The sequence below is a fragment of the Triticum urartu genome, chromosome 3A (assembly GCF_056163025.1).
Source record: "Triticum urartu cultivar PI428250 chromosome 3A, HENAU_Tu73, whole genome shotgun sequence".
NCBI lineage: Eukaryota > Viridiplantae > Streptophyta > Magnoliopsida > Poales > Poaceae > Triticum > Triticum urartu.
In genome coordinates this window covers 690,822,659-690,848,064 of record NC_141875.1, presented here as the reverse complement: position 1 = coordinate 690,848,064, position 25,406 = coordinate 690,822,659, and the positions used below count along the sequence as shown (strand labels likewise).

The 25,406-nt window shown below is 44.7% G+C and overlaps 1 long non-coding RNA gene and 1 pseudogene across 18 annotated transcripts; one reads left to right on the top strand and one right to left on the bottom strand.

The window, feature by feature from the left end:
* Positions 1-400: 400 nt before the first annotated feature.
* LOC125546007 (uncharacterized) lies at positions 401-6,142 on the top strand. 18 transcript variants are annotated; one of them, XR_015599009.1, is made up of 10 exons: positions 401-770; positions 1,060-1,177; positions 1,692-1,778; positions 1,889-1,985; positions 2,111-3,637; positions 3,826-4,427; positions 4,534-4,689; positions 4,830-4,879; positions 5,043-5,405; positions 5,581-6,142. It is a non-coding gene; the product is annotated as an uncharacterized LOC125546007 (long non-coding RNA). The 18 variants fall into 18 exon arrangements; XR_015599006.1 differs by having other exon boundaries at positions 5,548-6,142; XR_015599005.1 differs by having other exon boundaries at positions 5,536-6,142.
* Positions 6,143-16,255: 10,113 nt separating this feature from the next.
* LOC147981686 (uncharacterized) lies at positions 16,256-21,102 on the bottom strand (annotated as a pseudogene).
* Between the last annotated feature and the right edge of the window lie 4,304 nt (positions 21,103-25,406).

The window sequence follows — 25,406 nt, the reverse complement described above, 5'->3', positions numbered from 1 at the left end:
AAGAAAATGGTCATCCATTTTTAAAAAATTTCATCCGATTTTTTTTAAAAATGTTCTTTTAATTGAAAATTTATTCATCTGACAAAAGATGTTCATCAATATGAAATTCATGAACTTTCTTTGAAATAACGAACATTTGTAAAATTTGTGAACATTATTCGGATTCGGCAACGTTTTAGAATTTTGGAACTTTTTCGAAATCCCGAATTATTTAAGAAAGAAAAAACAAAAAACGAAAACTAAGCGAAACAAGAACATCTGTGGCTGCTACTCTCGTGATTTTTTCAAGGCCTGCGATTGATTGGGCTTGGGCTTAATTAGGCTGCTATGGAAGCCCAGTCCGGTGGACCGACCGATCCCCGCATCGCCCGCGGTGTCTGGATCGACCCTCGTCTCTATCTCGTCACCCGCTTCGTCTTTCTATCTGGCAGCGAGCGAATGGATAGCCCGCCGCCGCCGCCGCCCACAGCCCCCGCCCCGGCCTCGGCCCTGACCATCTCCTGTACGCCTTATGCGCCGTCCGCGTCTCAGCCTCACGCCCGCCCAGTTCGCCGGCGGCCCCTCTCCCTCGCTGCACGCGAGCAGGCTGCCGATCCCGGATCCAGTGTCATCCGGGTTTCCTCATCGACGGTGAGATCGGCTTGGTCTTCCTCGCGGCGGAGGCGGGGCGGCACGCCGGCCACGCCTTGGGTCGTGAGCGGCTCGATATCAATCTCATCAAGTACTGGTGCTTTGCAGCCCACTGATGGATCAACGACTAATCTCCCGAGGTACTTAATACTACTCACATCAGGAGGCACATTTAAAAATTTGAAGTGCAGTTGTTGGCTTATTCCCTGTTTTTTTCTTGCCGCTTGAGCAAATCAAGAGATGTCTACAGTCTACACACATATGTACTCCCTCCATTCCAAAATGAGTGTAGTGTAGTGGCTTTAGTTCAAAACGGAGGGAGTACAATATTTTTTAGTACAAATTTGCATCTCATAGTTAGTCCATCTCTTACACCCATATGTATGTATAACTGTGGATACCTGATACTCTAAATGCCCATTCGGCCAGGTTGATTTGTGTGGACTGAACCTGTTCCTCTAAACCAAGGGGTCCTTCTGGCTCTTCTCCTGCAACTGGCATGCGACATAGCAAATGAGACATCCTTGCAGCTTCAATGGATACAAAGGTTTCACACATAGTTTTTGGTTAATATCTCCATTGTTGTATGTTCAATTGACTGGTGCTCATTGATTCTGCTGTCCTTTCAAATAGTTTGGATCATTTATCATTTTTGGAAATTATAGTAGTTGTATATCCAACATCTATCTGATAAGATACGTATGAACAATTGAGTAATTTCATGTAATTTGGTGTGCTACTTATTTGTATATGCTGTTTCCGGCTGATGCTTTAGCTGTTTGTAATTTTTCTACTAATTTCTTGATAATTCCCTCGCTTTAGTTGATTGTATTTTTTATACAATTTCTTTATAATTCCGACAATTGAAAGTTGGTCATTGCCAGGTTCATTACAGTTTTAGAAAAATAATGTTATGACTGGATGCTACCAGCTTCAACCATTCTACTTAAATTGATTTTCTAGATGAACTTCTGCAGAACCATGTCTGTTTATAGCCAAGATGGTCCAATACTCTATGCTTATCATAGTTGCTTCCTAACGCATTTCCCTTCCATTTACAGGCATACCAATTCCAGAAGATGTGCACAACAAGGAAGTTAATGTAACAAGCATCTTGAAACTAACTTGTGGTGGTACTTGCTACAAAGGTATCAAACATATTTTCTTTGGGTCAGATTACTGTTTCCAGACTTGTTCATGGTTATATATTATTTATTATTCATGTATTTAAATTCCTTGAATTTTTTATTTTGTGCAGCAGTGTATACAAGAAAGGAAGATGTTTGATCATATTATCTGCTACAGATCTGCATCTGTAGATGAAGTCAATGTTCTGGAGCACTTGATTATGCGAGGTTAGTAACTCCCTCAATGTGTTCAATCTTTACAAAATTATGAATGTGTTCAATCTGCACAAAATTATGGTCTGTAATGATATGAGCATGTCCTTGACTTTTTGAGACATTGACCTTAATTGAAGGTGCCATGGTCTTTTCGGGATCTTTGAATCTTGGAGAAATGCCATGTTGACCATTGCGAGGTGCTGCCTATTTTTATTATTTGGTGACTACAATTACTGAATGTATCATACTTGTTGTAAGATGAACTTCTGGAGAATATATGTCGCATATATGAATTATGAAGTGTGTTTTGACAGATATATTGAGGAAATAATGATTCCTAATTTGTTCTCAGATAATTTATATCAGTTTGGACCTAATCATACCATTGGTTTGTAAGACAAGAAATCTGTGACCAATCCAATCACTACAACAAACAAAATTTCTTATCAGCAGGGTTGCTCCTGGACCAATTAATTACCATTTAGAGTGTGCGCGTGCTTAAAATTCGTGTATCAAAGAGTTTGTTCTCAGATATTGCAGAATAGTTCTTATGTGCAGATTGTTTTGATATGTGCCTTCAGCTCCATGCCTTCGTAAAAGTAGGCCAAAATCATATTTCTAACACTTCTTAAGGGATGCTATTTTAGTTCATTTTCCATATGCTTATGGAGAATTTTCAATTATGCATTAAATGGTACTGCATAACTTGGTTTATGTATCTGAAACACTTTTGTATGTGCTATACACACACTTTCTCTCATGGTTCAATATGTGAATATTGCTTCAATAACTTGGTGTCATGCGGAAGGAGGTCCAACTTAGGTGAAGTCTTGTCAAGGGAAAATAATGAATAAGCCGAGCATCAAATCATACAAATCAAAACCAAGCTTCAACCAACTATTTGATTAGTGATATATGTTTGCCACAAATTTAACATATTTTGTGACTAATTTTAGAAATTCCGACCATTCTATTGCCATACTAACCCTCTCCTAAATGATAGATGAGGCATTTGACTTATCTCCGTTATTTTCCTTTCTGCAAATTAGACCAATAGTCTCTTTTAGTCAACTTAAGGGTATGTTGAATATGGCAGTTAATGAAGATGGTCATTCTTGCTGTTGAAAGTACACAATCTAACTCATTTTAAAGTTGTACCTTATCTTTATGACAAGACTAAGCTGCTACTTTAGCAAGTGTTTTACTTCAACACAGATTGCTGTAAGAAAGAAAGCATTTTTTTGCAATAAAGCAAGCATTGAACGCACTGAAGTGTCCACAGCAGAAGAGCTTGAATTTTTTGCTGACATAAATTTAAGTAACCTTCTCCATGCATATGCTGTTTCTTTCAACCATTTGTATCTAAATATCAGTACTCATTTTGAACTATATGCTCAGGCCTACCTTTTTGTTTGATGTTATTGGTGTGGTCTGTGTATAATTGTTAACTTGGTTGCGATTTTAGTGATAGCTCGTCACACATTACAGAAATCTATTTTCCATTCTGTAGCTCTATGCTCATCTGCGCCCAGGTGCAGCTATAGCATGGTGAAGTAACACTACAGGTAGAGAAGAAAGAAAGGAAGAATGATGGTAAGAACCACTGAGATACCGAGTCCGGCCAGCCAGAAGAGTGTCAGGAGAGTGTTTCTTCATTGGAAGAGGTGACAAAAATTGTCCTTCAGAGTATATTAGTTGTTTAGCCATCACTGAGATAGACTAACACATACATTTTGTTTTGTTTTGTACTGCACCCTTATAATTTGGCTTTGCTGAATACACTATATTTACTTCATTTCTCTTTTGAGTTAGCAATAATGATCAGTTAACAATGTTTTAGCTGATGATTCAGGACAATATCGGCCGGTTCATTGAGCAGAGTGGTGGGAAGCTCACGAAAACACCCTTTCCAAACAGATTTTCTTTTTCATCATTGTGAAGGTTGATTTTACCTATTTCACTTAGATGGTGACCTCCCTGCACTCCCATTTTTTGCTTTGGATTCTCTTTTAAATGGTGAGCGCTCAGATTCTGAACATTGGCTCTTTAGTACTGTTTTATTATTTTATGAAATTTAAGAAAATATGACCAATGTGATTTTGTTCTCTAAAGACTGGAATTGAATAGTAGGTCCTTTTGGTACTGTCCTATTACGATTTGTGGCTAAGAGATGCATCAGTTCGACTAGGCATTATCATGTATTGTACCGTAGTATCATTTTTGCATAGACTAAATACCTACTTTTGCTGAAGGTTACTTTTCTTAATAAAATTTGGTTCAGGATGCCGTTTTGCCTGTTGTAGTACTTTCAGCATAGATGCAGTAGTGGTCTGCTCCCCCAAAGATCTGTAGCTCGTGGATGCAGTGGATGTGGCACAGGGAGCAGATGAAATGGGAATAAGAGGATCCCCTGCACGTGCACAAATTCTTGCTACCTGATGGCTGACGGCGAGGGTGAGCACCGAGTTGCAAACTCGTCTCCCTTCCCTGCAAACTACAGTTCCTGTCAATTAACCAAATCACCATCTTATTTTTTTCCTACTTTTCTCTTATTTCTTAGATGCCTCTGACCTGTCTCGAGAAGGTTCGAGCCGCAGGACGATGTGTACAGCGCACCACCAATTCCTCCAACAGCACAGCTGTTGTACTGGTAGCAGCGACAACAACTCTCCACACAAGCGTCGCTAGCTGCTCCCGTCGATGTACCTGATGCCGTGTATGCCTCTTCATCCCTTTAGTCTGCTTGGTTATTCGGTTAGTTGGATACAATATAATATCATCTATTAATCCTTTTGGTTAATTACAATCTCCTGCAGTCACCTGATAGGATTTCATGATTGTTTTGTCATGAAATAGGTTCTGCCGGAGCCAAGGTCCAGCGCATTTTAGTTTTGTGGGATAGACATGTTAGTTCAAATGCCCAACGGGTTTGATGCTGAATTGTTCGTATAATCTTGCACCTATTTTTGTAGTCAAATAATGATTTTTAGATGCATTAGTTAAGAACACTGATTTTTTTGGAAAGCTTTATCATGACATCGATCTTAGTTTTGCTTTACTGCCATGCAGAGGTTGGATGGAGCGTCGAGGTGCTTGATTCTTTTGGTCTTATAGTGACTGCCAAGATATTCGTGGTGCTTGATTCTTCCTATGCGTTTGTTTTCTTTTTCATGATTTCCAGTATATTTGTTGTATAAACTGAACCTAATTAACGTGTGTAGTGTAATGATGAAGCACGTGGGGTGTAGATGAGGATGAAATGAGCCAGGGAGAAATATTGCTGGTAAAAAAAAAGGCTCCCAGGCTGTCCTCGCCAAAATTTACTCCTCATTTGGTTAAACATTCCTTTATTGACCCCCTGGCTGCCTCAACTGGTGGACGCCGCCGGCTGCCCAATGACCATCAACACATATGAGCTTGCTTTAACCGGAGGTGAGGCCTTGCTTCTTCCGCAGTTTTCTTGTCTTCTTTTGTGTGGATTTGCAGCTAGCAAAATAGGAAGTTCATGGTGGGTCGGTTTTCTTCTCTTCTTTATTGGCCCCTGTTTATTTAATTTATTTAGGTGTATGGACAGGGCCCAAAGTATAACCATCATATTTCTAGGCAGGGACGGAGCCAGTATTCTGACATAGGGGTGTGTAAACTTATAAGAAGATGATGGAGAGACACAGTGGCCTAGTTTTTTTTAGTGGGACAATAGCCTATTTTGATGAACCATATGTCCATCCTAATAATCAAGCAAAGAAAATTGGTGCAATTTCAATCAGAAGTTTTCATAAAGCAAATTCTGAAAGCAATTCGGATGTAACTAAATCGTTCAACTAGAGGAACGGATAATCAATGCAAAACCATGTCTCACGGTTAATATATTTTTTTGTAGTTTATTTATAGAGATGAAATCTTGTACTCCTACTTGGGTTCTACCTACTTGTAAAGGCACAAGTTAATCTAATCTCAAAACGTCAGCCATCGACAAAGTAATTGAGAAGAAGAGAAAGTAATCTAACCATTTTTCCATGCCTAGTTGCTCCTCATGTTGTGCATGGTCTTGATTTCCTTCCCCTTGAGCAATTCTGGACTGGACTAAAGATTGGAAGCTCCATGTGGATGGATCATGAACTACTTTAGACGGTTCCCCAATAGCAGCAGAGGCCTTCACGTTTTTTTTTTTTTGCCAGAAACTTATGGGAGCTTTATTGACTTAGTAGCATGTAATTACAATCAGCCTTCAGGCTATTAACTAGGAAAGGAGGGCAGTCCTCAAGCCAGCACTCCGAAGCCAATAAGGCGGAAGCCTTCTTGGCACACAGATCGGCCGGAGTATTCACCTCTCTGGACACATGCCTAAGCGGAAAGGAAATAAAAGACAAAGACTTCCCCCGAATTTCATCTAAGATAGGCGTGACAATTGACCTTGAACTATCACGCGATGACCAGAGGTTGACAACCTCTAAACAGTCCACCTCCATCACTGCATGTGAGAAACCACGTAGTTGTGCAAAGATAACTCTTTTCCGTAATGACATAGCTTCCGCAACGAAAGGATCTGACACACCCGAAAAAGGTTTGCTCCACGCTCCCATGAACGACAGATGAGACCTTGCCACGCCTCCTCCTCCCGCGCATGAAGCTTCAGTGTTTATTGCTCCATCCGTATTGATCTTTATCCATCCCGCATCCGGAGGACGCCATTGGAGACCCAAGACGCCTCGAACAGTCTTTGGAAATTCAAGCAGCAGTAGATCATTAAGAACAATTTTTATCGCGTGAACTGGATCATAAGCTGGTTGATCATGGGTCCACCGATTCCTCGACGACCAAATAGCATGCATGACTGTAATAATTTTACCTCTGTCATGGTCCGTAATCTGATCATCCATGAGCACATCTCGTGCCCACGTACCCGAATCCAACAGCGGCAGATTGATTCCCATAAAATCACGAGCCGCTCTCCAAAACAGACCCGCATGAGAACAGCCAATCAACGCATGGTGCAAGTCTTCCGCCGTTGTCTTGCATATATCACATATCGCCGTTGTACGAATATGACGATGATGTAGGGTAGCATAGTCCGGGAGAATACCCCGTAACACTCGCCACCAGAAAACTCTTACTCTGGGAATAACCTTGAGCTTCCACAAGGCAGTCCACACATATGTTTTTCTGACGATGATGGATCCGTTATCGTTCCTTCCTCTTGAGCAGAATGCTCGTTGTGAGTCACTAGAGCACGATAAGCCGACTTAACAGAATAAACACTAGACCTTTCCAAATCCCAGGCAATAAAATCCTCACCTTCGGATGCTCTTAATGGTATGTTCAGTATAGCCGTAGCATCTGCCCGTAGAAAGTTCCTTCGGACTAGTTCAACATCCCAAGACCCCGTCTCATGATCGAACAGCTCTGAGACCCGTGGTATAGGATCAACCCCAGTCCGACCCGTTGGCTTACGAGTATTAGTGTTCGGGATCCACCTATCCATCCAAGTGGAGATAGATTCACCGTTCCCAACTCGTTTGATCAAGCCACATTCCAGCGCCTTTCGACCTGCTATGATCGCCTTCCAAGTCGCCGATGCTGAGCGAGGCGCCTGTGCTTCCATGAAATCACAATTATGAAAATATTTTCCCTTCAAAACTCTGGAGCATATGGAGTTGGGATGGGTCAGCAACCTCCATCCGTGCTTGCCAAGCAAGGCTAGGTTAAAACTTTCAAAATCCCTAAACCCCATACCTCCATCCACCTTTGGAGCAGTGAGATTTTCCCAAGACACCCAGTGCAAAGATCAGCGGTCAATGGAGCTACTCCACCAATATTTTGCCATCAGAGAAGTAAGTGCGAGCAAACTTTCTTGGTCAACTGAAAACAAGACATGCTAAATGTGGGAATAGCCTGAACCATTGATTTAAGCAAGATTTCTCTACCCGCACATGCCAAGTTTCTCTCGGACCATCCTTGCATTTTGTTTCTGCCCCTCTCAACAATATGAGCAAAACTACCACTCGTGATCTTGCCAACCGCTGTCGGTAGACCCAAATATCGCTCAGTAAATGCCTCCACAGCGATTCCAAGTGTTTGCTTAATATCCCTTCTCAACTCCTGAGAAGCATTTGGGGTGAAGTAAACTGCACTTTTCTCCCGGTTGACTGCCTGGCCAGAGCAAGCAGCATAGAACCTGAGAATATCATTTAATCGGTTTGCACTTTCTTCTTTGGCGTTCATGAATATCAAACTGTCGTCCGCAAAGAGCAAATGATTAATCCACGAGGAATGAACGCTCACTCTGACCCCCCTATCAATATATGCACCACCATAATATTTCATCAAGGAGGTTAGGCCTTCTGCACATATCAAAAAAAGAAAGGGGGAGGCTGGATCACCCTGGCATAAACCTCTGGACGGCGTGAAGTATGGCAATAACGACCCGTTGACCTTCACAGCAAACCGGACGGAGGTAACACATTTCATAATGAGACGAACAAACTTCTCGCCGAAACCAAGCCTAGATAGCATAGCCTCCAGATAGTGCCACTCGACCCGATCATAGACTTTCAACATGTCAAGTTTAACAGCACATGAGGATTGTTTGCATCGCTTCTTTTTCTTCATCGCATGTATCGTTTCATAAGCTACCAGTACGTTGTCTGTAATCAGACGTCCTGGCACAAATGCACTTTGTTCCTCTCCAATAATCTCGTCCATCAAGCCCCGGAGCCTGTTTGTGATTGCCTTCGATGCAACTTTGTACAAAACAGGGCACAGCGAAATTGGACGGAATTGAGAGATTTTTGGGGGGTTACGTACCTTGGGAATGAGGGTAATAGCTGTATCGTTTAGACCCAAAGGTAGTTCGCCCCCATTCAGAAAATCTAGGATAGCAGCGGTGACATCTGCCCCTAAGATATCCCAATGGCGCTGGAAAAATCCCGCCGTAAATTCATCCACCCCTGGCGCCTTGGAGGGTGCCATCTGGAAAAGAGCCACCCGCACCTCCTCCGTTGTGAAGTCCTTTTCCAGCAAATCATTCATAGCGTCATTGACACGAGCAGGAACTAGCTGCAGTAGCGCAAACATATCATTAAAACTGTTTGACATGAAAAGTAATAACAAACAACGATGGTTATTGTGTTATTATCTCTCTACGCGCCAGGGAAAATAAATATGCGGGCGTGCCAGTGTACTAAGTACACAAATAAAAGATAGGTAAACTTGCACTTTATTAATCTCTCATTTGAGAAACAAAATTACAAGCTTCCATTACATAAGCGCTCCATGGCCTGCTAGCGCGGCCGATATGACTTGGGCGATGTGAGGTTCTGGTTCACGGGGCCTCGGAAGGCTCCCGATTAATTACATCCGCGAGTCAAAGCCGCGGACCACCTCCGATTAAGCTGCCGCAATGGTCGTCGTCTTCAAGTCTCGTCTTCTTCATGTGCTCGGTGTAGATGATGGTGATGATGTGGTGGAATTGAAGAGTGGAGCGGTACGTCCGTCGCTCCAGCGATGCTTAGTCACATCCCTCCGGCTTGTCGATGTCCGATGATGAAGATGTCTGGCCTCGTCAGCTCAGACAGATGGCCGGCCTTCGCCTCGTCGGTGCCCGGCCTGGTGGTGTCCGCCTCGTCGGTGTTAGACACGGTGTGTCTTGCCTTCGCCTCGTCGGTGCCCGGCAAGATATGGATAGCTTCATCGGAAGGAGACATGTCGGTGAAGTGGCTTCGCCTCGTCGGAGCTTGGACGGGGTTGGGGGAGTGTGTTGATGTAGAAGTCGGAGTAGATTCGAGTGTCGCCGGGTGGCGGCGTTGCTTGAAGATGACGAAAATGCGAGCTCGTCGATGTAGACCTCAGACCGTCGTGCCTCGTCGATTTTGGCAGCGTTGGAATATTTGTTGTCGGCGCGGCATGGGTCGCACTTGGCTTAGACTTCTCGACGACCGGTTACTTCATCGGGGTGTGCGAGGGGGTACACCTTGCGGGAGTAATGGTTTGGGAAGACCGGCGTCAGTGTAAAAACTAAAACACGCTCACATGGGCGTGGTCGGGGTGGTTGGCACCCCGTCTCGGCTAGACGCCGAGTATTCGGCGGTCCGCCAAGACAAAGGGGGCCGCCTCTCGAGGCCGTGGAAAGGTGGCGTTGTAGAGGCCACGTCGCCTTGGGCTGGTGCTACGCCAAAGGGTGACCTGTACGCCGGCGACGCCATGGACCTATACGCCAAGGACCTGTCCGCCATGGTGGGTGCGCCTTGCGGGTGTAATAGTTTGAAGAGACCGGCGTCAATGTAAAAACTGACGCGCACTCACATTGGCGTGACCGGGGTGGTTGGCACCTCGTCTCGGCTAGACGCCGAGTATTCGACCGTCTGTCAAGACAAAGGGGGCCGCCTCACGAGGCCGTGGAAAAGGTGGCATTGTAGAGGCCGCGTCGCCTTGGGCTGGTGCTACGCCAAAGGGTGACCTGTACGCCGGTGACGCCATGGACCTGTACTCCAAGGACCTGTTCGCCACGGTAGATGCACCTCTCGAAGGAGGGACCGGTCTTATACTGTGTCGCTGCAAACACTGGTTCGACCAGAGACCTGTACGCCGCAAAGGGGGAAGTGAGTTCCGGGCCGAGTCGTCACTGAGCTCCGATTCCGCCACCCCGTCTCCTCTAAGAAACATGGTGCAAAGCCTGTACGCCTGTAAACTGTTTGCTATTGACCTATCTGTCGGGGACGTGCACCTCATGAAGGAGGAGCCAGTCCTTGGCCGCGTCGTTGCAGACACTGGTTCCATCGAGAATCTGTACACCATGAAGGGAAAGGCGAGTCTCGGACTGCGTCGTCTTCTCCGGGAAGCAAAATGCTAGATCCGTTTACCGCAATCGGGACACCATGGACCTGTACACCGGAGACCTGTACGGTGCGACCTATCCGCCGCGATGGGTGCGCCTCTCAGAGGAGGGGACGGTTTTGGGCTGCATCATCGTGAGCTCCGGTTCCGTTTCGCCGTCTCATCCGGGAAGCAAGACACCAAACATGTGCACCGCGATTGGAACGCTATGGACCTGTGCACCAGCGACCTATTCGTTGTGACCTGTACATCATGACCTGTTTGCGAGGGACATGTAGACCATCATGGTAGAGCATCGGGGCTAGCGGTTGGGCTGCGTCGTTGGCGAGCTCCAGTAGCTTCCGAGTCATCTTCAGCCAGAACATGACACCTGAAAATGAAAGGCTTGGCATAGACAAGCTCCGATGGTGTCGGTGCAGTTTTCAGTTCCGGCGCCGTCATCTCCGGCGGCGGCGACGAGATCACGCGAGTGTCATCTCCCGTCACCGGCACATACTCTCCATGTAGCGCATGCATGCTGGATGTGAAGGAGAAAGAAGAAAATAGATGTATTAAATCAAAATCTCACCCTCCGGGCACGTGAGCTTGGTGTCCATGTCACTGCCGCCGGTGTTCTCGCCCGGCTGCGTTCGTCCGTCTATGCGATCTGGTCTTCTCCCGTCTGCTCCGTGAGTTGCCTCTCCGGCCGTGCGTGGATGTGCAGGGCGGCGGCGTCTACGCGTGCGTGTGTGCGCGTGAGCAGCCTGACGGCCGCGTGTGTGGCTGTGCCCCTCTCCGGTGTGTAGCCCACCGGCGGCAGCCGCCTGCGTGAGAGCGGCCTGGCGACCAGCCCATCTGTGTGCGCCTCGCCCGTGCGCAGCCCTGCGGCGGCGCATGTGTGGACGGCCTGACGGCCGGATGTGTTCGCCCCCTCCTCGATGGATACGCGTAGGTACTGCTTATATAGGAATACTCTAGGGCAAAGTAGCTGAAGGATTAGATGGAGGCCGCGCCGCCGCCGGGACGTTGGTGAGCTAGCATCTCTCGCGCGTTAGTTCCTTTCTTCTCGCTGGACGCAGCTACATGCAATGCTTATCCCAACATGCAACTTCGCTTGCGTACTAATCCATGCATGCGTTGGATAGGCTTGGCACTAGGTACACCATATTTGAGGCTCACGTGTGCCTGAGTAGTGGGCTCATTGGAGATGGCTTTAAATACTGCCCAAATTTATATTAATAAGAGGAACAACCTGGTTATTTATCCATCTGCTTAGCACGACCGCCGCAGGTTAACAATCCATGCATGCATATCGTGGTAGCTCTCACGGGCCAAGGTGTTTAAACATTTATTTTTTATTACTCCCTTGTGCTTGCATGTGAAAGGGGCTCTATTAAGTCAAAGCCCACCAAGCTAAGGAGATTAACACACTTGTCACGTACTGGCATGGCAGTTTCATCAGCATAAATTCTTCTAATTGTGTACAATACTTAAAGGCAAAAAATAATTATGCATTTTTTCATTAACGGCGGGCACTGAAAAAAAGTGACAAAATATCGTCAAACAAAAACCCTGAGATTGATATAAGTTTTGGTAGAAACCCATGATTTCATGTTGCACTTCCACCGGGTCATCACATATTGTTCCATCCGCCTTCTCAAGGGATGAAATTCTATTTGTTCGACTGCGCTTCGCCCCTTGGGCTTGATAATATTTTGTATTACGATCCCCCTTACGCAGCCAATCAATTCTTGATCGTTGTTTTAGCCACACCTCTTATTGCCTCAAGGTTTCTTGAAGCTGTGACGCCACTGACAGCTCTTCCGCATTCGGCCCCCATCCTATCGAGGCCGCCCGAAGACGCTCTAGATTTTTCTGAAGTCTCTGCACCTTCTTGGTGATGTTGCCAAACTCACGATCACCCCATGATCCCAGTCTTTCCTGAACAGACGTTAGTGCAAGCATAACGCCCTCCAAACCTTGCTGACCCGTCTCTGACTACCAAATATCATTCACCACCGCATCATAGTCATGGTGAGACTGCCAACCATTTTCATATCGAAACGGGCGTCGACCACGTCGTTCCCCACATTCCTGTACACACCTCAACTCGGCAAGAACATAGCAATGATCTGAAGCTGTTGAGCTGATATGTTTCACAGTAGAATACACGAACAAGGACAGAAAATCTGCATTGCCAACAGCACAATCGAGTCGTGCTTTCACATTGGCATTTCCCTGCTGCTTGTTGTCCCGGGTAAAGGGGACACCTCTCCAGCCTAGGTCTTGAAAAGAACAGTCCTCCAAGACCTCCCGAAAACCGCGCATTTGCCACTCCGGCCTCGGCCTTGTTTGGTTGTTGGGTAGGAAAAAACCAGGGCAATCAACCCCAGTGGGGATTTTCCTGTGCTCATGATATCCCTCCCACCACGTGGGAGATCACCCCACTGCCCAGGTGTCCAAATGGCAAGAAGGGGGAGGGAAGGAAATACCTCAAATTAACACATATCATAACAGACTTTGCTACACATATAACAATAGATTTCTACAAAATTTCACAGCCTTCATACAAAATTCTACATATAACAACGGACCATAGATAAGAATTCCACGAATAATTCTAAAAAAAACACACATATAAAATCTCAGAATTTATGTAAACTAGATTTTTAGGAATTATTACGACCAATAGCCATCAATTTACAAGGGTTCAGATACCGGTCAGTCCACATCTCATTCAGATCGAGCGTTGGTCGAAACCGTTTTCATGTGCCATCATCATTCAAATTTGTTCACGACAACAACAAAATGAATTATCACTTGCCAAGTCCACGGCAAGAGATACTTTCGAATTAGAAGAACGGCAAGGCGGCGATCACTAGCCCTACTCAAGTCGTTTCTCCACTCCGCATCCTCATCAACATCAGGTACTGCATCTTGATGTTGACTGAACTACACAAAAAAATTAAGTTAGCATGAGTTCACAGTTTCAATAGACTATTTTTTAGTACAAACGGATTAAGATGAAATATTATCAACCAAAATTTGATATGACTAGGAGCTTTCTGTTTCAAACTGTCTGTTTCAAGTTGTAGTTGTACATGGTGCTTCTTGCCGAGATTGCACAGAGAATATAACCAAGCCTGGAGTGTCTGCATGCCTCTCCCGTCAAAGCAGAAACACATGCCTTTTCTCCTCAATACTCAGGCATCTCACATGTGCTTTGCTTTCCGTTTAACATTCTCAACAGAAGGATGAACAGAATCCAGAATAAACTGGACTGAATTTACACAAAGGTGACATGTGCTGCCAAGTTCCGGTACAGAGCTCGGAAGCTTCCTTGGATAGATCCACTAGCTTGAAGACCCAATTAAGTATCCACTGAACGTTCAAGTGTTACTATCTAGTAGAGGCCGATGGGAAAATATTTGTCACGGGATCATCTTTCTCTTCGCCCCTTTATTAAAAAAAGGATCCTCTTTCTCTCTCTCTCTCTCTTCCGGTGTAAATTCAATCCCCATTATGAGTGTCTAGATACATCTTTTTTGGGGGAACGGAGGTAATAGAAACTAGCAAATCTGGCTGCCCTCCCAAGCCACAGCCAAGGCCGGGCCGCCGGCCGCCGCGTCGCTCGTCGCCCCTTGCTCAGCCGGTCAGCCCAGCGCGGCAACGCCGACTCGCCGTCCGTCCGCTCGCGAGGCGCCCAGTTGAATAGAGTTCGATTGTCTTTATTTATTACTAGCAAATATGCCCGTGCGTTGTAACGGAAGAAAAAACAAATTCCATGTCTCTAGCTTATGGACCGGCATGCGTTGCAATGATAGAACACATGGTGTTTGCATGGATCATATGATGCTATCAAAATTCGTCTTAAGTGTTTTCGTCGATTATGAAGGTGTTTTTGACGACTTCGTCAATCTCAAAATGATGTGCCGGCTCCGTCTCTCGGAGCTGCTCATAGGAATAGGGTGAGCGTGCGTGTGTTCATAGGGGTGATTATATGTGTGTATGTATGAGCGTCCGTGCCCGTACTATGCTAAAAAATCATCTTAAGCAAAAACTTTATTTAGTTTAATCATCAACTTCTATATCTAAATAGCCAACCCCCACTAACTATTCCTCTCAACATGCGAGCATGCCATATCATCGCACAATATACATGAGAAAAGGCTCACCCCCACTACCCTTACCATATGTCTCTCATCAACATGCAATCATGCCACTTTATCATGAAACATGCATGAAAAAAGACCAATCTGATCATGCAAACATACATGAGAATTTTTATTCTATTATGCTATTTATATTTCGTAAGAATTTTACAACTATATAGTAATCGAAAATATAGGTAATTTCAGTTTTTTTTGTATTGTTACTTTAAATATTCATGATTCATACAACGAATCACATTAAAAATATGCTGCAAAGTATTCCCGCAACAATTTGTGGGGTATCATCTAGTTTTGTTAAAGCATAATACATGCACAATACATGTATTTGTCTACCCAAAGAGATGCATGGTTGCATGCTCATGTATTGCTACGTAGAAAAAACACCCGAATGCAACTTTCTTGTTTCCCAATTAAACCTAGGGACCTTGTTCAAAAAAAGGGACCTTGTTCCACCCTTGACTCTCTTGTCACCCAAATACGAACTTAAACGTACTTTATTGCTACAATCAAAAGGCAATGGTGATAGGTGGAAACCCGTTGAACGAGTTCACGCCCGAGGGTGGCCCGATCTTCACGTCGTAGGATCGAATCGGGAGGGATAACTAGCTGCAAGCAGCCGGGATAACTAGCTTTATACCTGTCAAGGTTGGATGCAACCCGTACGTTGGGGATGGCTGACCGAAGCTACAAGAGCTCCAACCCGATGTCCGAACAATCGCAGAACCACAAACCGGGACTAATCCACACAAAACGGCTGGAACCGTAGAGCATGAACTAGGGGGAACCAGAGGCTCCTTCTCGTGAATCCGAATGAACTCACACGAGCAAAGGTAGCAAGATCTCTCAGATCTCTCTAGCAGTCTTGCTGCATAAGCTAGTAGCTGAATGGTTTGACAAAAGGTTCTCTAGAGGATGGGGGGGTGGGGTTTTATAGCAGGGACAACCCCCCTTAGCTAGGTGTGAAAATGGTTTCAAAAGTAAGCAGGTTTGCATGGCTTTCTTGGGTGAATAAGCAGTCAACTTTGGGAGTTGTTGCAGAGCTCCTCGGAAATTCGCGAAGTCTTAACAGCCTGGACACCTTTCACGAGAATGACTAGAACTTTTGACTCACAACTCCGAATGATGTGAGGTTTTTTGCATTGGAAAGATAATTTGATGTAGCTTCTGTTGATGTACCCCTATGGCCCCATCTCTCCATCATATGGGTGTGCCACACCAAAATATCAGAGATAAAAACTGACAACATCAGCTTCACTTGAAACTTATTTTCTCCAAACTTGTTTCTCCAAAACGGTTGCTTTAAGAGCTCATAGGTTGTTGGATTGCTTCCATGTTATACCTAAGTTCAACCATCAACAATGGAGATGAAAGCATAGTTGTGTCATCAAGGTTACAAGATAAACTTAAGTTAGCGTTCACCTGGTCACTTATTTGTTTGGCGCGACTTCTTGTGATTGGACCTATAATTGTTGGAGACTTGTCGATGGTTGTGGTGTCCTCATCATCACCATAATCCATCGGAAGGTCAATCTTGTAGGCATTGTCATTGATCTTCGCAAGAACTTTGAATCGACCATCTCCACGTGGCTGCAACTTGCATTTGCGTTGATCTGGGAAACGGTCCTTCCATAGGTGTACCCACACAAGATCACCTTCTTCAAACAACACCTTCTTTCTTCCCTTGTTTGCTCGTTTTGCATATTGTTCAGTCATCTTCTCAATATTTTCCTTGGTCTTCTCATGAATTTTCTTCACGAAGTCAGCACGCTTACTTGCATCAAGATTGGTTCGCTCCTGCAATGGTAAAGGCAAAAGATCTACGGGAGCAGCAGGTTTGAAACCATAAACAATTTCAAAAGGACAAAATTTAGTGGTCGAATGTACTGCCCTGTTGTATGCAAACTCCACGTGGGGGAGACATTCTTCCCACATCTTCAAATTTTTCTTTAAAACTGCTCTCAAACTTCAATTTGTCCATCCGTTTGTGGGTGACATGTAGTGGAAAAGAGAAGCTTTGTCCCTAGCTTTGCCCGCAACGTTTTCCAAAAATAGCTCAGAAACTTGGTGTCACGATCTGAAACAATAGTGCGTGGTACTCCATGTAGCCGCACGATTTCCCTGAAAAACAAATCAGCAATGTGTGAAGCATCATCGCTCTTATGACACGGGATAAAATGAGCCATCTTTCTAAACCTATCAACCACCACAAAAACTGAATCACTCCCCCTCTTAGTGCATGGTAATCCAAGAACAAAATCCATAGAAATATCTTCCCAAGGTGTACTAGGAATGGATAAGGGCGTATAAAGTCCATGAGGGTTTAAACGTGACTTAGCTTTACGGCAAATCTCACAACGTAGTATGTAGCGCTCAACATCACGCCTCATCCTTGGCCAAAAGAAATGGTCAATCAACACACTCTCAGTTTTCTTTGCTCCAAAATGTCCCATGAGACCACTAGCATGAGCCTCCTGCAAAAGCAACAAACGAACAGAGCAATCTGGGATGCATAATTTGTTAGCTCGAAACAAGAATCCATCATGCAAGTGAAACTTTTCCCAACCTTTCCCCTCACTACACTTTGAGTGTGGTTCAGCAAAATATGGGTCATTGGCATACAATTATTTGATGCTTTGCAGCCCAAGAATTTTAGTATCAAGTTGTGAGAGTAAAATATGGCGTCTAGACAAAGTATCGGCAACAACATTATCTTTTCCTTTCTTGTACTTGTAGGGAAAAGATTCTATGAATTCACTCCATTTTGCATGTCTATGGTTCAGTTTTTGTTGACCCCTAAGGTGTTTTAAAGATTTATGGTCGGAATGTATCACAAATTCTTTAGGCCACAAATAATGTTGCCATGTTTCTAAAGATCTCACAAGTGCATATAATTCTTTGTCATAAACTGAATAATTTAGAGTTGGACCACTTAGCTTCTCACTAAAATATGCAATAGGCCTACTTTCTTGCATTAGTACGCCTCCAATACCCACGCCACTTGCATCACATTCAATCTCAAAAGTCTTACCAAAGTTGGGTAGTGCAAGCAATGGTGTAGATGTCAATTTTTCTTTCAGCTCTTGAAAGGCATTCTCTTGTGCATTTGCCCACTTGAAGGGAACATCTTTCTTGGTTAGCTCATTCATTGGGGCAGCAATGGTGCTGAAGTCCTTCACAAACCGACGGTAGAAACCAGCAAGGCCAAGAAAGCTTCGTACCTGGCTTACATTTTGTGGAGGCATCCACTCACGGATGGCCTTGACCTTCTCCTCATCTACCTCCACACCTTGACCTGAAACAACAAAGCCAAGAAACACAACTTTTTCTATGCAAAATGTGCACTTCTCCTTGTTAGCATATAATTTCTCCTCTCTTAGAATAGCAAGCACACACCCAATGTGTTCAACATGTTCATCCAAAGTCTTGCTATAAATCAGGATGTCATCAAAGTAAACAACCACAAACTTGCCAATGAACATTCTAAGCACATGATTCATCAATCTCATGAAGGTGCTAGGTGCATTTGTCAATCCAAATGGCATAACTAACCACTCATACAAACCAGATTTTGTTTTGAAAGCAGTTTTCCATTCATCACCCTCTCTCATTCTTATTTGGTGGTAGCCACTTCGCAAGTCAATTTTAGAAAAGATGGTGGCACCACTAAGTTCATCAAGCATATCATCAAGCCTAGGTATTGGGTGCCTATACCTCACGGTGATGTTGTTAATAGGCCTACAATCACAACACATTCGGGAAGATCCATCTTTCTTTGGTACTAAAAGAACGGGTACAGCACAAGGAGAGAGACTTTCCCTTACATAACCTTTGTTTAGTAGGCCTTCAACTTGTCGTTGAATCTCCTTGGTTTCCTTCGGGTTTGCGCGGTATGGTGGTCGGTTCGGCAATGGGGCTCCTGGTACCAAATCAATTTGGGGCTCAATGCCTCTTTGTGGTGGCAGCCCTGGTGGTATCTCCTCGGGGAACACATCTTCATATCCTTGCAACATTTCAACAACAACACTAGGAGTGGTGGAGGTTAATTCATTAGTAGGAAGAAAATTGTCCTTGTACAAAAGTACAAAGAACACGGAACTGGGTTCTCTCAACTCTCTCATGTCCCTTTTCCTAGCCATCATAACTAATCCCTGTTTTTCCCATGTCTTGGTCAATTTAAGCTGTGGGGTTTTATTTGGCTTTGGATTCTCTCGCTCACTATGTTGGTGGGTGTCACTCAAGTGTTTCTCGCTCACTCTCTCTTTCTTTTTCAGATCATCCATCAATATTTCTTCGGGTGTCAAAGGGAGCAAAGATATGCGCTCTCCCTCGTATTGGAATGATAGACGATTAGTACGGCCGCTGATTTGCACATCATGATCATACAACCAAGGTCTTCCCAACAGCAATTGGCATGCTTGCATTGGCACCACGTCACATTCCACTTGATCTCGGTACTTCCCAATGGAAAACTGAACGGTGACAATGTTGCTTACTCGAAGTGTACCACAATCATTGAGCCATTGCATCTTATATGGACTTGGGTGCTTTCTTTGTTTCAGTCCCAACTTCTCTACCAAATCTGAACTTGCAATGTTGTTGCAACTGCCATTGTCAACAATAATTCTGCAAACCTTGTCCTTGATGGTGCCACGAGTGTGAAAAATATTATGTCGCTGCCCTTTCTCTTCTCTAGCTGCATTAACACTAAGCACACGACGAGAAACAAAGCAATCTCCCATGTCGGCCTGAATATCACAACCACTCTTCTCGCCCTCTTCATCCTCATGATCACCCAATGCTCCATTGTCTTCATGCTCACTCTCAAATTCCCATTCACCTTGTTCATTCACAAAGAGAACTCTCTTGTTTCGACATTCAGAAGAAATGTGACCATGCCCTTTGCACTTCCAACACTCAATATCTCGGCTTCGAGATGATGGTACAGCCGTGGGGTTAGAAGTACTTCCAGCAGCAGAAGGAGCACGCTTGTACACATTCCTAGGAGACGGTGATGATGCCGATGAAGCCGCTGTTCGCCTGGTGGTGGTAGGGTGTGAAGTATGCTGAAACTGAGAACCACCATGAGAGGCACTTGGCTGCGATCTTTGCCATGGTGTGGTGGTGCGGCTATGAGATATCCGTCCATGACCACCCCGCTGCACATTCCTCTCCGTGCGCTTTGCTTGCTCCAAAATATCTTGTAGAGTGTTATAGGGAAACATCTCCACAAAATCTGAAATTTCATTGTTGAGACCATGCAGAAATCTTGCCATCTTTGACTCCTCATCTTCATGAATACGAGCACGAACCAGCAACAATTCCATATCTTTGTAGTACTCATCCACTGTGCGCGTACCTTGGCTGAGGCGCTGCAATCTATTTCGGAGATCTCTTTGATATTGTGAAGGAACAAACCTTCGCCTCATGGCTTGTTTCATCTCTTCCCAAGTGTCAATGTGGTCACGGCCTAGCAGCAGCTAATTTTCTTGGAGTTGGTTCCACCAAGTGAGTGTGTAACCAGAAAACTCAACACAAGCAAGGTTGACTCTCTTTGGATCAGCAAGGTTATGGATACAAAAAATCTGATCACACTGCTCTTCCCAATCAAAATATGCATCGGGGTCTTCCTTTCCTGTGAACTTGGGGACGTGCAACTTGATTCTTGCCATGTCATCTCGATCATGACGTTCTGCACGACGCCCATCTTCAGCAGCACGACGGTATGGGACACCATCATAATCATAAAAATCATCTCCATGACCACGAGAAACACGCTCATGAGGGTCATAGTAGTGTCCACGAGGACAATGGCCTCGCCCTCGAAGTTGTGCTCCTCGCTGCCCTCCATGAGAAGCAGCACCACGCCCACGAGCGGCAGCCACATGTCCATCATGGTTGTTGTTATCATCCTCCAAGTCACCGTCAACAGCAGCATGCACAGAATTCTCACCGCCAACTTCCTCAAGTGGATCAATAGGGTGTTGTCGGTGTCGAACCCTATCACAACCTGCTAGAGGACGCTCGTGAAGCATCCTTTCCATGGCTTGGAGTAAGTTGTTCTCGAGTCGCTGCAGCTCGGCACGTGTGACCGGGGCATCTTCTTCCCCATGGTTTTCTCCATGAACACTCGATCTAGACCCTGCCATGTTAGTAAGGCCAAAAGTGGAATAGGATAATTTTGTGGAATCACACAACCTCACCTCTTACTCACCAAAGTTCTTATGAGTTCACATCAGATTGTGCTTCTCCCGGATGTGTTAAAGCGATTGAAAAACAGGGATCAAAGAACTAGCTTTGGTTTTTGATGGAGCTCGGTGGGGTAAACAAAAAGGGGCTTGTGCTGAAATCAAGTTGATGCAAACCAAGAAAATATGGGGATAGATCTGCTGCACCTTTGCACCAAGATTGAAAAACACACAACACACAAGCTTCTGAAAAAAAATTCTACCAAGCTGAAACTTTTGGATCTTGCACAATACTTTCTTTTTCTCTCTTGACTTTTTTTTGCCACTCTCTTTTTTTCTCTTTGATTTTTTTGCCACTTTTTTTCTCTTGTTTCAAAGCACAACAACCAAATCTGAAAACAACTATGAAGATGAACTTGGTGCAGATCTAAAAGATGAAGAATATGCAAGGTATGCAACAATAAGATCTCAGCACCAACAAGGCTTGGATTTATTTTTGGTGGGGCTTTGGACTTCTAGGACAGAAAATATAGCATGAAAAACACTCGACCTAAAGGGATTATAGCAATATAAACTTGGATAACAGATCCTACCGTGTCAACGAAGGCTCTGATGCCAGATGATAGACGGAAACCCGTTGAACGAGTTCACGCCCGAGGGTGACCCAATCTTCACGTCGTAGGATCGAATCGGGAGGGATAACTAGCTGCAAGCAGCCGAGATAACTAGCTTTATACCTGCCAAGGTTGGATGCAACCCGTACGTTGGGGATGGCTGACCGAAGCTACAAGAGCTCCAACCGGTTGTCCGAACAATCGCAAAACCACAAACCGGGACTAATCCACACAAAACGGCCGGAACCGTAGAGCACGAACTAGGGGGAACCAGAGGCTCCTTCTCGCGAATCCGAATGAACTCACAAGAGCAAAGGTAGCAAGATCTCTCGGATCTCTCTAGCAGTCTTGCTGCATAAGCTTGTAGCTGAATGGTTTAACAAAAGGTTCTCTAGAGAATGGGGGAGATGGGGTTTTATAGCAGGGACAACCCCCCTTAGCTAGGTGTGAAAATGGTTTCAAAAGTAAGCAGGTTTGCATGGCTTCCTTGGGTGAATAAGCAGTCAACTTTGGGAGTTGTTGCAGAGCTCCTCGAAAATTCGCGAAGTCTTAACAGCCTGGACACCTTCCACGAGAATGACTAGAACTTTTGACTCACAACTCCGAATGATGTGAGGTTTTTTGCATTAGAAAGATAATTAGATGTAGCTTCTGTTGATGTACCTCTATGGCCCCGTCTCTCCATCATATGAGTGTGCCACACCAAAACATCAGAGGTAAAAACTGACAGCATCAGCTTCACTTGAAACTTGTTTTCTCCAAACTTGTTCCTCCAAAGCGGTTGCTTCAAGAGCTCATAGGTTGTTGGATTGCTTCCATGTTATACCTAAGTTCAACCAACAACAATGGAGACGAAAGCATAGTTGTGTCATCAAGGTTACAAGGTAAACTTAAGTTAGCGTTCACCTGGTCACTTATTTGTTTGGCGCGACTTCTTGTGATTGGACCTATAATTGTTGGAGACTTGTCGATGGTTGTGGTGTCCTCATCAAATGGACTGCTCATAAAAAATGTTTCTTCGTATGTACTTTCTTATGCATGCACCGTCAAAAACCTAATACTTGCAAAAAATAATTACTGGCCATTCAATGTATGGACAAGAAAAAACATTATGGAACTCCTTACATGTTGTGAGTCAAAAATAGAAACTATGATAATTATCCAACTCAATGGCCAAGGAACATAATTTAGCACAATGGCAAAATGCCAAATGAAATGCAAATTTTCTAATTAGAAATTCCAGTTCAAGCTTAGGTGGACGAGGCAGTTTTTGTACTTTGATTTCCTGCTTGCGGATATTGCGGTCAATCTATATCCCCACAACTTGCCCTTACACCATATTTTAACTAAGGTCCAAGTAAGAAGTCTGCCGATGGAGAAAATGACAGTTTCCTTGAACCAAACAGCAATACAACTAAATGAATCAAACAAATAAAGTTGTGACATGTACTTGGGCATCGGTGTGTGGTTTCCAATTTTTAAATTAGTAAAAGATAATTTTACAATTTTCAAAATGTGGGCATGGAGGATCGAGCTATCACCTCAACATTGCCTTGCCGGATGAATCAATTACTGATAATAGCACTTAGACATAAAAATAACATAACTTAAATTGCATCACCCCAAAAAATTAATATTGCAAAAATGCGTGGATAAAAAAATGGTAAAACTATAGGAAGGGCTAGCTAGTCATAAAAATATGAAAGCAGTAGTGATGTAACATGATGGAATAACTTACCGCTCGAATATTAAAACGTAAAGACGATGCTGAACCAGAACGAAGTAATAATCTGCTCTCATCATATTGTCTTCTCATCATGTTAGAAGGATTTCTCTGTAACGGAGCATATAAAGGTTAAGAACATCAGACAAAGCTAAAATCTAAGAAGCATATAAAGGTTAAGAACATCAGACATAGATAGAATCTAAGATAATTGGGTTGTAGCAATGTAAGTTGCTTGTTTCGATAGACTTTTTCCACTGGAGAAAGCACATAAATAAATAATCGATGGTACATCTGCATAATAATCTTGAAAAAACTGTCAGTGCTTCTCCAAAATTTATCAACGTGTAAATCACCCAGACCTAGATCACTAATCTGGTCCTGAGTCAGCAGGACAGCCGAGACGTACGTATATAATAAAATGTTTATGTTTATTGCACATCTGTTCTCCTCACAACATCGCTTTTCCTATTTCATATCGTGCTTTTCCCATATTTGTTTGTCTCCTCCCAGTGCGCCATTAAACTCAATCATGGCTGAAGTAGCTTGGGTAAATCGACTGGCATTGCAGCGGCTTGTCGATGATTATGCATCTCTTGGAGACGTCCGTCGCGGCAATGAAGTGACAATGTGGTGTCATACCGGAAAAGTCGGTGAAGAATTGCATCTTTTTTCACAACAGCTAGTGTGTGGATGGTGCATGTCGGAGTCGCTTCTCGAAGACGTGCTCGACGAATAGTTCTTTTTTCTTTAGCGTGATGCAATCATACAGAACGTCGTGGCGTGGGGTTGGTGCAGAGATCAGTGGTTTGATGCAAATCGCTAGGTGCAGTCGTTCGGTGGCTACTTGATGCAGGATTGCAGGTTCGCTGGCGGATTTTGTCTTGGTGTCGGTGTACCGGCTGGTGTTCCAATATTGTAGACTATCATGCGTGACGTGGTCGGTCGTGTGCTTGCACGCTGATGTGATCCGTCTTGCCGGCATGAGTAGCACACGACGTATGCCAGCTGCATGCAAACGCAGTGATTCTGTGGGTGTTCACGTGTCTTTGGAGGCCACGCATGCATGTGGCATGGCTGAGGGTCGTGGGCCCAGTCGTTGCTCGCCGTGTATCGTCTATATCCAAGTCGGCTGAAATCCGCTCGCCCGCTTCGGAGATTTGTGTACGCGTATAGCTTTTGTCCATCCAGAGATCCGCGTACTTGTACGCGAAGGAAATCAACGCGGGAGCTACTCCGTGCGCGTGTCCTTCGCTGCTCCTCGCCGCTCAGGTGGGTGCATGGATAGACGACGCTGCAGGCACGTGGCTATGGAGCTGGAGAGGCGCCGGAGTGGCTGATGAGTCGCCCAACCACCCGTTACGTCGTCGTTCGGCAAGTGTGCTCCGGCAAATCTTGTGTCGATGCAGAGATGGGTTTTGCTGGTGGATCCGATCTTGAAGCCCGCCGCACACTGGCGGAGCTTCTTGAGGGCAAAACCAGACCGTGCCCCCCCCCCCCCCCCCCCCCCCCAGCTCCAGAGGAAAATAATAGTCTTGTGTACATGTAACAGCTTAATCGAGTAGCAAACCAACCCAACAGTGCATGTCTCCTTCGCATCCATCATCAAGCACTGCCTTGCATCCAGCTATGAGCTTTCTGCCCCGATTCAGCACTAAGCCAAGCCACTTGGAGACGGAGAGGTGCAACAGCCAGGCAACCAGCCACCGGGTGTAGCAGCGCCGACGGTGACCCATCCCCCAAGGCGGGCGTGGCCATGGCGGCTGCCAGAGGCTAGCTACCCAGGCAAAGAGCACAAGACCATAAAACTAGGCAGCTAGCGCATAAGAAATCTCCTTTCTTTCTTCAAATTTTACTTGACAACATCATCTCGATACTTAACTATATGGTTTAACATCAAATTTTTTTGGCCCGCCCAACTTATTTGT